The sequence below is a fragment of the Diabrotica virgifera genome, chromosome 5, assembly GCF_917563875.1.
Source record: "Diabrotica virgifera virgifera chromosome 5, PGI_DIABVI_V3a".
Lineage (NCBI taxonomy): Eukaryota > Metazoa > Arthropoda > Insecta > Coleoptera > Chrysomelidae > Diabrotica > Diabrotica virgifera.
The window spans coordinates 236,674,196-236,688,829 of NC_065447.1; the positions used below are offsets into that span (position 1 = coordinate 236,674,196).

The following is a 14,634-nucleotide window of genomic DNA, read 5'->3' on the forward strand; positions in this document are numbered from 1 at the left end:
AGTATATTTATACCGTTATAATTGTTGGAGTCTTCTTTGTCTATTTTCTTAAACATTGGTATTCAACGTAAACCAAATATTAGCTAAGGCCTGGGAGCACGACATAGATATCTACCAAATTTCAATTTCAATTTATTTTATTTTCAAAGAAGAAGTTTGTACATTGTAATTAACAATAATATTATATTTAATATAATGCACCCACTTCAGGGAAAAAGCACACTAGGCAACTTAATACCTGTATTGTAACCTTAATCCCTGAAGGTGTACAATCCAATTGTACAATTTTAAACAGTAAGTACTTTAGGTCTGGATCCCGCGTATGAAAAAAAAGTTGAATAATAGCAAGCTGAAAATTTGTTAATAGCTTAAGGGCGTCTACTCGGATAAACTTTGATATATGGGAACACTGGAACAGGGGCAGTTTTAATTGTGGAACAGGTTAAAAATTTGGAACGGTCACACCACGAAAACGGCACATTTATTTTGTCCGACAGAACAGACTTAAACTCTCCGAACAGAGATTAAACTCTCATGCAAAAATCAGACTGCTATTTATCACCTGTCATAATTCCTGTCATTTGACATATTCTACATGTTCCACTCATTAAAACGCCCATTTGGTGATAAATAGCGGTCTGATTTTTGCATGAGAGTTTAATCTCTGTTCGAAGAGTTTAAGTCTGTTCTGTCGGACAAAATAAATGTGCCGTTTTCGTGGTGTGACCGTTCCAAATTTTTAACCTGTTCCACAATTAAATCTGCCCCTGTTCCAGTGTTCCCATATATCAAAGTTTATCCGACTAGACACCCTTAAGCTATTAACAAATTTTCAGCTTGCTATTAATCAACTTTTTTTTCATACGCGGGATCCAGACCTACTTGTGGCTGGTATAATTTACATACTCTATGATTGACAAAATACAATTGAAAGTGAGAGGAGGAAATCTTTGTAGATTTTAGACAACATACATACATAGGTACATAGAGATAAAATATAATATGTAGTTATGCAAGAATTTGGTATACCAAGGAAATTAGTACCTAAAGTTAGTTCAAGCCACCATGACCCACACAGAAGCGCAAGTACGAGTTCAAAATGAATTGACAGATACCTTACAGATAATTAAATGGCTAAAACAGGGAGATGAGCTGTCACCGACTCTGTTTAATATATTGTATGTATGGAATATAATATTGTCATAAGAAAAATGTCCGTAAACCCAAAAAATGTACTGTTTAATAAGTCTAAGCAGATGGCAATGATGTAAATGTAAACAGATGATGTAAACTTGATGGGAAGAACCGCAAGAGACGTCACAGAACTATATGTGGAGCTTGAAGAAAATGCGAAAGAAAGAAGTAGGGCTGGCTATCAACGTAAGTAAAACTAAAGCCCTAATACAAGCAAGGAACCAACGAAACCTGCAGAATTTAACAATAGACGACGCTAATACAGAAGTAGTTGAACAGCTCACATACCTGAGTGTAGGTACAAATAAATGACAATGGCAGCGAGGAGGAAGAAATACGGAAACGGATAATGCTTGATAACAAAGCATATTTCTCTTTTTTACTGTTTTATTTCTGTATTCTAAGTTGTTAGATATTCAGTTTTCTTTAGGTTTATTTCAATCCCATTATTTGTATATTCCCGTTCCAGTTTTTTCATCACAAAACTGAGGTCATCTTCGTCTTGTGCGATCACTGTTTGGTCGTCAGCAAAATTTAGTGTATATGTTACAGTTTAAGTTGATTCTCAGTTTGTTACTAGTTGGAGTACTGTTCTCAGTTACTAGTTGGAGTCAACTCCAACTGAAACGAGCAGTAAAAGTTGATTTTAAAAATTTAAATCAACTTTTACTAGTTGGAGTTGACTCTTCCTGGATCGATTCAGTAAATGTTGATTATACGAGAATCTCAAGTGCATTTTTGATGAGTGTGCGTTTCTTTGTTTTGAACGTTTCAACTACTTATTAGTATAGTCTGTAACGTCGCCCCCGTTAGGTAAATTATTCCGATTCGATTTTTTGCACAAACTTACTCGAAAGAAATACATCCGTATAACAATCCTTATAACAAATACACAGGGTGTCACGCGGTACCGCGGTCGAAAAAATGTTTAACCAATTTTTGTTAACCAAATTCACAAAAATAATTTTTATCTACTCTATCTCATATTATGTAAGTTTCTGACTTCACTAAAATCATTCATTATTGTACTCATTTGCCCTCATTTTCGGCAGTAAAGTAACACTTTGTTGTATTGAAAGAAGAATGTTACTTTACCTGCCGCGATTATTAATCAAATTAACCGAGATTGAATGTAAGTGGTCAATGGCAGCAATTGATTATTTATTTGAGTGAAATTAAAATTTATTTACTTTAATTATTAAAAATATTGAACAAAATTTATCTTATTATTAATAAAATTTATGTCAAAAAGTAAAATTCTGTAGTGTTTCGCAATTATATTCATACAAAATAGAATGTTACTTCAGACACACTTTAAACCCTTCATGTATGTACTGCTATCTATATTTACAATTTTCACACAATAAAACCTTTACATTGTAAAATTGTTTGTATTGTTTTATTGTGTGAAAATTGTAAATATAGATAGCAGTACATACATGAAGGGTTTAAAGTGTGTCTGAAGTAACATTCTATTTTGTATGAATATAATTGCTAAACACTACAGAATTTTACTTTTTGACATAAATTTTATTAATAATAAGATAAATTTTGTTCAATATTTTTAATAATTAAAGTAAATAAATTTTAATTTCACCTTTACAATGTAAAGGTTTTATTGTGTGAAAATTGTAAATATAGATAGCAGTACATACATGAAGGGTTTAAAGTGTGTCTGAAGTAACATTCTATTTTGTATGAATATAATTGCTAAACACTACAGAATTTTACTTTTTGACATAAATTTTATTAATAATAAGATAAATTTTGTTCAATATTTTTAATAATTAAAGTAAATAAATTTTAATTTCACCTTTACAATGTAAAGGTTTTATTGTGTGAAAATTGTAAATATAGATAGCAGTACATACATGAAGGGTTTAAAGTGTGTCTGAAGTAACATTCTATTTTGTATGAATATAATTGCGAAACACTACAGAATTTTACTTTTTGACATAAATTTAATTAATAATAAGATAAATTTTGTTCAATATTTTTAATAATTAAAGTAAATAAATTTTAATTTCACTCAAATAAATAATCGATTGCTGCCATTGACCACTTACATTCAATCTCGGTTAATTTGATTAATAATCGCGGCAGGTAAAGTAACATTCTTCTTTCAATACAACAAAGTGTTACTTTACTGCCGAAAATGAGGGCAAATGAGTACAATAATGAATGATTTTAGTGAAGTCAGAAACTAAAAAAAAATCAAAGATTAAAGCTACCTCTATAAGATCCTGAAGAAATTTTTGTCATTATTTCATTAATAAGATATTATTTTTAATTATCAACAATGAGCGCTAAGCGTGTATTGAGGCGGCCGTCAATGTGAGTGCGAGTGAGATTCACCATTGAACGGCCGGAATGGTGCATCTCTTTAGCACTCACCATTGACGGCCGCCTAATACGCACTTAGCGCTCATTGTTAATAATTATAGATAAAGCTTAGTAATAAAATAGTGACAAAAAATTTCTGCTGGATCTTGTAGAGGGGGCTATAAACTTTGATTTGGTCACTTTCTGACTTTCATAATAATGGATTTTAACGAGTTATTAAGCCTTGAAAATGGCTATTTTCGCATTTTTCAAATTTTAAATCGCGTATAACTCGACAACAATCAATTTTAGAGAAAAATCACAAAATAACTTTTTTGCTCAGAATAACCCAAATGATTTAAAAAAAATTACTCGAAGTGAAAAAATTATTTTTGTGAATTTGTCTAAAAAATTGTTTAAACAATTTATCGATCAAGGTACTGCCTGGCACCCAGTAGATTTGTTATAAGGACCTCTTTTTGAGTAAGTTTGTGCAAAAAATTCGAATCGGAGTAATTTACCTAACGGGGGCGACGATACCCTCTAGACTAATTTGAACATATTCAGTAACATTAATTTCTAGAATCGGCTATTTGTGTGAATCAGAATCAACTTTTACTAAATTGCATTGGGAAGAGTATACTTTTCCTAGTTGGAGTCTACTTTTATTAGTAAATGTTGAATATAAATCATCATTTTATATTTATAATCAACTTTTACTGAAACCAGCCGTTAGAGTTGACTCCAACTAGTTGGAGTCAACTCCAACTGAATAATCAACTTGAACTGTAACATATAATGTATTCGTTTCTTACTGGTATGACGATTTCTTCCCACTTTCTTTTCGATGGTTTCGGGGATTGTCCAGGAATATTTTGACCAGGGTATGAGAAGTCGTGTAGTAGTCCCTTTATCCTCTTAAATGAATTGCATATTCTATTGCCAGTTTTGATAGCTACTTTGTTTACTTGAAAATATAGTATTATTTTATTATTATCCCGGTTATTTATAACGTTCTTCGCCTTCCGGTTCCCAGTTTCCAGCTTCGTCGGTCGTTCCATTAACCAGGGTGAAGATTCCTTTCAGACATTGCCTTCTGAATGCCGCCTAGCCAGGATTGTTTCGGACTTCCTCTCTTCCTTCTTTCCCTTGGCGTCTACTTTAGAATTTGTTTTGGCAGTCTGTCGTCATCCATTATTTTTACATGGCCATACCAAAGCTGTTATCCTCTTTGAATTTCGTCTATGATGGTTGACTTGACTCCCATTATATTTCTGATTTGGTCATTTTGTATTCTTTCAAGACTTGATATTCTAGCCGATCTTCTCCAGAAGTCCATTTCCAATGCAAGTAGGCGTCGTTCCAGGGATTTAGTTAGTTGCCATATTTCGCATCCATAGAGCACTATACTTTTAAAGATGAAGTTAAAGTTAAGATGTTTTCTTTGATTAGATAATTCTTTTGACCATAGCATCCAATCACCCTTTTTCCTTTCACGATCCTTTGCTCTATCTCTTTTTCGGTGCGCCCACTCTTGTTGTTTGTTGTTCCCAAATATACATATTCCTCACAGTTCTTGATTGTTTCTTGTTCGTTAACTATTAGATCTTCTTAACTATTAGATCAGTCCCGATGCATAAGTATTGCGTTTTGTTTCTATTTACAGAAAGGTCCCACTCTTCATATGTTTGAAATAACCGTCTCGTCATGAATTCTAAATTTTCCTTATCCGCTGCTACTACGACTTGGTCATCCGCGAAATGTAGAGTGTAGAGTATACAAAGTTGTATCATCGTCAAGTTGAATTCCCATCCCTGAACAAGATCGTCTCCAGTGTTTTAGTGCTTCATTTAAATAGATCTTAAATAGTACTGGGGAGAGGCAGCATCCTTGATACTGGAAATTCTTCTGATAAGGTGTTGTTTAGTTTGATTTTTGATGTGGCTTTATTGTATAGTTGTTTGACCGCGGCGATGATCGAGTTATTTAAGGAAGATCGTTCAAGAGACTCCCACAGCTTTCTCACAGGAATCATGTCACATGCTTTTGGGAGATGCACAAATAAAAGATGTATTTCCTGGCTTCTTGCAACTTTCTTTTCATTAAGTTGTGTTAGGGTAAATATGTGGTCTACTCAAGATCCTCCAGCTCTAAAACCTGCTTGCTGTTCAATTTCATGAGTTTTGTATTTTTACTCAATCATGTTTTTTAAGATTTTACCAAACAGCCTGCTAAAGATACTAGTGACCGAGATACACCTGTAGTTTCCGAAGATATCTTTTGGACCTTTTTTGTGAATTGGAGTAATCCATGCTTCTTTCCAACTATTCGGGATTTCTTCCTCATTCAAATATCTTGTGAATAGCACTTTAAGATACAAATTTAATATTATAAAAACATAGTAATTATATAGTTTAAGTTACTCAAAATAAAATGCAATAGGATCTCAGAAACAGGAGTATCAGGACGTTTGATAGAAATATTTTAAGGTTATATCACTATTGCGTTGTATTTGCTAAAATTTTCCTATCGATCACAGCAGCTCCTGGACCATATCCAGAGGAAACCACCTGTCAGGATCGTTCAAATTCGGTTTAAATCGGCTGTTGTGGGGTGGCGGCACGCATTTCCAACCCCCTTATATGTATATACCGAAAGTTTTATTGGCAAGGATCCTAGGTAAGATAAGAGTTCTATTTCGGTATTAGTATTGAATAGAAACTATTCACAATGTCAGTTCTGTATATCCTAGAGAATACCTAAAGAGAGAAAGGGACGGAGAAGAAGCTATTTAAATAAAACATTTAATTGAATTTACGTGAAAAGGCATTCGCAACAATTAGAAATTAATATACGAGGAAGACGAAAAGCCCCAGATACAAAATTTGCTACTTTTATACAATTAGAATAATTGAAATAAAAACAATAAACAATATTTTAAATCCAAGACTTTTCGTTAAGAAACTGCTTTCCGGCTGCATCCTGTATCTCCGACTTTTACAATATATAAGCACAAGAGACGAAGAATATAGAAGAAAGCAAATAAAGGACACTTTGGCCACGTATTTACTTTCTTTTCTTCTAGGAAAAGGACCGACATGTTTACCGAAAGACAGTTTCAGGTACTTAAGTAAAGATGAAAAAGATAAAGGCAGTTTTTGCTTTTATTTGATTCAGAGTTGGACCACCATCTCCATATAGCTATTTCAGCATCTATGCATCCTCAGTGAAGCTATGCAGTCACGACTCTGAAACAAATATCAACAATCCTGCCTATTTAAGGGAAAACATTGCGATGCAATGTTTCCACCTTTTAAGGCTATGGGTACATAATTCGAAAATATTTTACGTGTATCCCTACTTTTTCTGTCTTTACACGGTAAATTACGTGTAGTAAAATTCACACTGGTACGGATATGTAAACATTACTAGAATGTCATTCTACTTGAAAATGTCATCATTAATTTAAAGAGATGGGTTTTGAATGTTCTTGGATAACTGTTATTTTTATAATTGCAAATTATTAATTCAGTTAATAAATGTGATAATTTTTTCACTATGTATTCAGTGATTGTATACGATTCAGAGTGAACGAAGACTAATACTCAATCGAGAAAAGAGGAAAAGTGTTAAAGTGATTTTTTAATAATATATTGTTATGGAACGCTTAACATTTTGAACATCTTTAACAGCAAAATACTTGGATCACAGAATATATTATCCTGATGTATTCTCTGTTTGGATCTTCCACAAATAATACACAATAAATAACTTTTTATTAAGTTCACGTCTTAAATCAATTATTTATCAAATACACTATAATATCAATAATATTTAATCAATAACTCAACATATTCCCGATGCAATGTCAAATATTTAATTGTCACTGATTGTCAGTGTCTGACTGACAATATATGCTGACAATATTATATTCGGCTGAGTGCGTTGTAAGACAAAGATAGATTTGGAAAATATTACCACGGAATTGTGTTCATTTTTTTCGAATCCTGAAAAAACCAATAAATATTTTTGAAAAATTTAAACGCAGAATGAAAGACTAAATTATTACCGAGGGCCGAAAGTCCCTTAGAATAAATAAAAAGTTTATTTTGAATGATTTATTTGAAATTAAAAATCACACTAAATTTTCTCTTAGTTTGTCACCCCTGTAACTTATTAAAATAAACATAATAGAAGTTCTCAGGGACTTTCGGCCCTCGCTAATAACGTAATCTTTCATTCTGCGTTTAAATTTTTCAAAAATACTTATTAGTTTTCTCAGGATTCGAAAAAAAGGAATCCCCATTTGAATAACATTGCATCCAAAAATACGTACCGATCCTCTTAAGACGCAAAACAGCGATATCTCTCGTAATACGAAATAGTCTAGGCGCCAAATAGAGGTCACCGTGTCATTTGCAATTCTGATGGACAAACTCAACGGTTTCTTATGAATTTTGGGCTGCTGATTACGAATTTCGAGGGGGGATTTCGATCCGAGTGGTCAAAAAATTGTTATACACAATTTAATTGTTTATAAGGCTCTGGCTCATAAAATAAAAGAGATGAAAAAAATGTTTCAAATAAAATTTGTTCCCTAATAAAAAACTAAAAAACAACCGTTTACTAAACTTAAATCCGACAATTAGAACTCAAGATATTGTAAAATTAGTGCACAATGCAAATTGCAAATTGCAAAATAAGTATTTTTCGAAGCTTTACCGATCGTAACTCGACTTCTACGCATGCAAATGAGCCTTGTAAGGTGTCCTTTTTAAGCCTAATTAAGAGGCTTCCAAACAAAGTTTGTTAAATTATTTGACCTTCATTTGTTTTAAAGTTATACCCGTTTGAAGTTATAATTTTCTTAAAAAAATTGTACATTAATTTGTTTATAAAGGTTTCAAGCAAACTTGAGCTATAAACATTTATACTTTTATTAACAATAATGATAAAACAACTCAAAAGGAACAATGTGAGCTTACGAAAATGTTCGTAAGTTTATTTTTGGCTAAGATGTCGATATTTTAATGGCGCGCTATGAGGCGCAAGATTGGCTCACAGTCAAGTAAGTATGTATTCTTCGACGCTTTATCGATCGTAACTCGGCTTCTACGCATGAAAATGAGCCAATATGTGATATCCATATAAAAATGGATCGAGTTCTTTTGCAGCATCATTATTTCATATAAAACGAGCATTTATGATGTGGCGGCATACACACAATTATTGACGGGCCTTGATGATGCTGCAAAAGAACTAGATCCACTTTATATGGATATCATATAGATAATTAGACTCTGAAGCCTCAAAAAGTTTTAGTTTTGCTGCCTACAAGAACAGACTTGTATCACCATGTAAATGTTAAAATTTCGCTAAGAACTTATGCAGATGTAAAAAAGCTGATATTCCCTGTATATCTCTATGCAGATTTGCAGATGCATGAAAAAAATGTTTGTAAAAATAGTATTAATAAATAATATCAACTTACTTTTTAGTTATACTTCTGAAATATTAGTTTTTAATGTTTTTTTCTCATTTAGCGCAAAAAATAGAAGACAATGTAAATAGAATGAAAGGTGATACGAGGTACAGTATGATGATTTAATTATAAGAATTATATGATAAAATTTTATTAGGATCTTCAAAAATGAAAAATGAAGATCATGTATGTATACATAGAAATTATAATTTGCATCGAGAAGTTAGCGCGAAAACCTTTACGCGGTGAGCCGATCTTGCGCCTCATAGCGCGCGCCATTAAAATATCGACATCTTGGCCAAAAATAAACTTATGAACATTTTCATAACCTCAAATTGTTCCTTTTGAGTTTTTCTATCATTATTGTTCATTAAAGTATAAATGTTTATAGCTCAAATTTGCTTGAAACCCTTATAAACAAATGAATGTACAATATTTTTAAGAAAATTGTAACTTCAAACGGGTATAACTTTAAAACAAATGAAGATACAGTAATTTAACAAACTTTGTTTGGAAGCCTGTTAATTAAGCTTTAAAACGACATCTTCTAAGACTTATTTGCATGCGTAGAAGCTGAGTTACGATCGATAAAGCTTCGAAAAATACTTATTTTGCAATTTGCATTGTGCACTAATTTTACAATATCTTGAGTTCTAATTGTTAGATTTAAGTTTAGTAAACGGTTTTTTCTTCGTTTTTTATTAAGGAACAAATTTTATTTGAAGTATTTTTTCTTATCTCTTTTATTTTATGAGCCAGAGCATTATAAACAATTTATAAACAATTAAATTGTTTATAACAATTTTTTGACCACTCGGATTGAAATACCCCCTCGAAATTCGTAATCAGCAGCCAAAAATCTATAAGAAACCGTTGAGTTTGTCCATCAGAATTGTATATGACACGGTGACCCCTCTGGCGCCTAGACTAAAAAGCCCCAGATACAAAGTTTGCTACTTTTATACAATTAGATTAATTGAATTGAATTGAAACTGTCTTTCGGTCCTTTTACTAGACAAAAAGAAGGTAAATACGTGGTCAAAGTGTCCTTTATTTGCTTTCTTCTATATTCGTCGTCTCTTTTGCTTATATATTGTAAAAGCCGGGGATACAGGATGCAGCCAGAAAGCAGTTTCTTAACGAAAAGTCTTGGATTTAAAATATTGTTTATCTATTATTTTTATTTCAATTATTCTAATTGTATAAAAGTAGCAAACTTTGTATCTGGGGCTTTTCGTCTTCCTGGTATTACGAGAGTTGTCGCTGTTTTGCGTCTCAAAAGGTGGAAACATTGCATCGCGATGTTTTCCCTTAAATAGGCAGGATTGTTGATATTTGTTTCAGAGTTGTGACTGCATAGCTTCACTGAGGATGCATAGATGCTGAAATAGCTATATGGATATGGTGGTCCAACTCTGAATCAAATAAAAGCAAAAACTGCCTTTATCTTTATCTATCTCAGAAATTAATATGTTGCATAGATGTATCAAATAAACGTGATAAAGTTGTCATAATTTACAGGTTTAAACAAAAGAGTACCTATTTAAGTCAAGTCATACATAAAATATGTATCCCTACCATATATTGGCTCTTAATACAGGGGAGATCGTTAATGGGGGTCCAAAAAAAAATCTTTCCTTAGAAAAACTGGAAATCGTCAGAATAAGATAAAGTACGTTAAGTACATGCAGAACAGTGAATATTTCAAAAATCTGATGATTTGAGCGGCACGTAAGAAAATAAGTGAGTCACAAAGTGAGTCCACGAAGGTACGATGGAGGGTTACTGTAAAATCTTAAATAGGAGCCCCCATTTTTATTGCAGATTTGGATTCCTTACTTAAAAATAATTAACTTTTAGAAAAATATAGTACATTTTTTCGAATTATTGATAGATTGCGCTATAATCGGAAAAACGATTGATGGAAATGGAAAATTAAATTAAAAACTGGAAAGTCCCCAATAGAATGGAAATTTTAACTTAACTTTAAGTATGTAGGAAAATGGGGGAGTTTCCTAAGGAAAACGCTTTTTTTTAGCCAGTCCGGCTCTGGTTTATACCCATCGTAATTCGTAATTATTATTGTATATTATTTTGTACAAGAATAAAAAACCGCTAAACGCCGTGAAAATGAGTGGCGCATCCAAAATTCCAGCTACAAAAGATCTGATATGAATATTACGTGGCGCGAAAATGTATTTTCATTTTGATGCAAAACAAAATTCTAGTTTTATTTAAAAAGATTTTTCCATAATATTTGCTCAATTTGAAGTAAAACGCGCCACAAAAGAGTAACTTTGATACAGTTTGAATTTTGAAACTGTTTTGTGGCGCGTTTACTTCAAATTTAGCAAATATTATGGAAAAATCTTTTAAAATAAAACTAGAATTTTATTCTGCATCAAAATGAAAACACATTTTCGCGCCACGTAATATTCATATCAGATCTTTTGTAGCTGGAATATTGTATGCGTCACTCTTTTTTACGGCGTTTAGCGGTTTTTTATTCTTGTATCAGGAGTTTTTCAAAGTTATTTATAAACTAAATGAATGAGGTTGAATGCAATGTTTCTCGATTAAACGTTAAGCTTTATAAATGGTCGCCTTTATCGCATTACCTCCCAAATGCTCTAGTGTACATCGAATGTACACTAGATTTTTTTCTATTCGAAATAGATTTAAAAAAAATGAGATGGACGGTAAATAAGCTCAGATTGCCCGTTGCCAGATCAACTTTAGCGTCGTAACCACTACAACTGCATAAACCATTTGGGCAATAATCGTTAATTGGATTATACTTTTGTAGCTTAATAACTTCTAAACGGCTTAACCGATTTTGATCACTAAACATGAGTTTGAAACGTATTGACCAGTAGTATCTGATGCATCTAAGGCCAAGTATGATAACTGAAGCTATTACAGGAATTATTGAGCTTGAAAAACCGTTTTCCCATAGATAATAGATTTGATCATATTTATGAAGCCTATAATTTAAAAAATAGAATTTTCATGGATATGAGATATACACCGTTATATTCGTCTAGAGTCCTTCTACAAACGCTCAGTTATTGGCGCAATTCATAGGTTGAAATTTTATGTAATTGTCGAAAAACCAAAATTTTCAAAGTTTGGTTTTTCAGTTTTTCGGCTTTACTGAGCCGTGTGTATGTCTGCCCTTAACGGCTTACACACCATTTGAAAGCTTAACTTAACACTATTAATTTGGTGTATTTGCGGTTCTCCTGTCTCTTCTTGAACCGAAGATATATACCCCCAAAAAATATGCCGTTTTATACCTACCAAGTCCTATAACTGGCTTATGGGTGGTCAAAAGTCACAAACTACACCGGTTCTGAATCGGCCCTGACCTTCTCTTCAAACAGAGAAAAAATTCAGATCGGTTTAACTTTTCCACATACATACATATCCACAAACATTTTCCCCTTTTTAAATAGAAATGGAGTCATATTTCTGAGCTCGGTAACTTTTGAATGGTATAACCGATTTTCAAAATTAGACATGCGCTGGAAAGGTGATAATCAGTACTATTAGAATCCGCAAAGGTCGGACTTAAATTTTTGAAGTTTTTGGGAGTTTTGGGGACGAGAATGAAAAACAGACCCTAAATAGGAAGGGCCGTAAAATCCACACCCTTGGACCAAAATGGATGGTTGACATATGAATGGGTGATTTTTTTCTTGAACTTTAAGTTGGGAGTTGGCCCATTTTTCAATTCAGTCAGATTTAGAAAATCGAAAATTTCGTGTATATAATATAGTGTCACATCTAGGAGGGTGTGGGTGTGGGTGTGCGCCACTGGCGAGAACTGCTGTTCTCTGGTAATACAAACAAAATTTTACCTTAGGTCTAATATAAATATATACTTTTTAATACTTTTTAGAAGTATAAAGTTTTTGGTGTTATATTTAGTTTTGTTTCTATACTGATTTAATTTTTTAACATAAAAATAAATATAAATAGCTGATAATTATACACAAATATTAAAAAGCAGTGTCTATTAGGAACAATAGATTAGTTTTAAAGCCTTAATTAGTTGTTAATAGTACAATCCATGTATAAAGGTGTCGATAATCTGTTATTTATCAAAAAATATTGTAGATGATTTTGTGGTAGATGTAAAGTGGACAAAATGAAAGAAGTCTGGATTACGGAAGATCTAAATCAGAAATTCGATCAAGAATAGAGCAATTTTAGAAATTATATATAGAGAATAGAGCAGAAAAAAAAGACATTTTTTTTTCAAAATTTCAAAAAATTTGTTTTACTTTATGTTTTGAAATATAAGCACTGTGAACCGGTAAAACTTACAGATCATTTAAATAATATACTTAAAAGTTTTTTCAAGATTTTCATAAATTTTCAAGATTTTTTTGCCAAAAAAAGGAATCAACATTATTTTAAGCTTTACTTGCTTAATTTTGATACTTAAAACTTGTTAAAAAACAAAAATAAAACTTTTTAATACTAAAAAAGTTGTGATGATTTTTCACCGAAAAGTGCTTCATTTTTTGGTTATTTACGTTGAAATATTTGATTTGGAATTTGTCGAATAAGAATCTACTTTTCATTAGCTCCAGTTCTGCTTATACTGGGTCTACATACTTCATACATACACCATTTTTTTAAATTTTGTATACGCTATATTTTTTCTAAGAATATTTTTTTATAAAATACTTAATTTTGGAGTTATTTGAGAAAATCCGTCTAAGAACGTGTTTTTGTTTGTTGAAAAATGAACATATTCACTCGCAAATAACTCATATTGATTTAGTGAAAAAACTCGATAGAACAAAAGTTACTTAGAATTAATCAGTTTATCCATTTCCGCACTTATTTTTAATGTATGTTTTTTCACCCGGTGGCACTCATACCCAGGGCAAAATCACATATCGACACAATATCCCTTTTTTTCTTTGGCATATTAGCTCTGGACTATTAATGAGAAGTTGTTGCGAAATGTAAAAAAAAAGAAAAATGATCTTTTTTACATTGTCGTAATTTATTTTTGGAGTAACTACTTTCCAAAACAACATAAATATCTGTAAATTTGTTTTAAGTAAATGGTCGCTATATAGGGGCCCACTTCTTATGGCCGCCTAGGGCCCCATGATGCCTTAAACCTTCACTGTTGTATAAACATTTTTTTAGCTGGTAATTGTAGGTTTTTGTATTACATTTTTGTTACTCTTTCTTAATTTTCTCAAAAAGAAATAAAATAGTCTATTTCATTTCTCAAGTAAAATAATTTAGTGCATTTTAAAGATTACATCATAAGCTTTAAAAAAGCACATATAGAATTGTAATAAATCTGTTCAAACTTGAGTAATACCGTCTTAAAGTGGTGGTAATTCTGTAAAACTACGAAGTTTTCAAAAATAACATTTGTTGAGACGTCGTATCATTTGAATTAAATTTTTGATTTTTTTTAATGAAACATCGTTTAGTAAGATGTTTGAAAGGTAAGTTTTGCAAATTTGAGAGTTTTATAAGGAAAATTGTATTAGTTACACATTTTTAAATCATTTTTAAACAAAATTCATGTACCTAAGCCTCACTTTCCGCCCACACCGTAATTATGCCCATACATATTTCTTTTTATTATAACCATAAGCAAG

At 31.8% G+C, this 14,634-nt stretch overlaps 1 protein-coding gene across 1 annotated transcript in view; it reads left to right on the forward strand.

Moving 5' to 3' along the window:
• Positions 1–14,634, forward strand: part of LOC114331102 (major facilitator superfamily domain-containing protein 6-like) — a 101,470-nt gene that overhangs the window by 40,603 nt on the left and 46,233 nt on the right. The window lies entirely within an intron of this gene.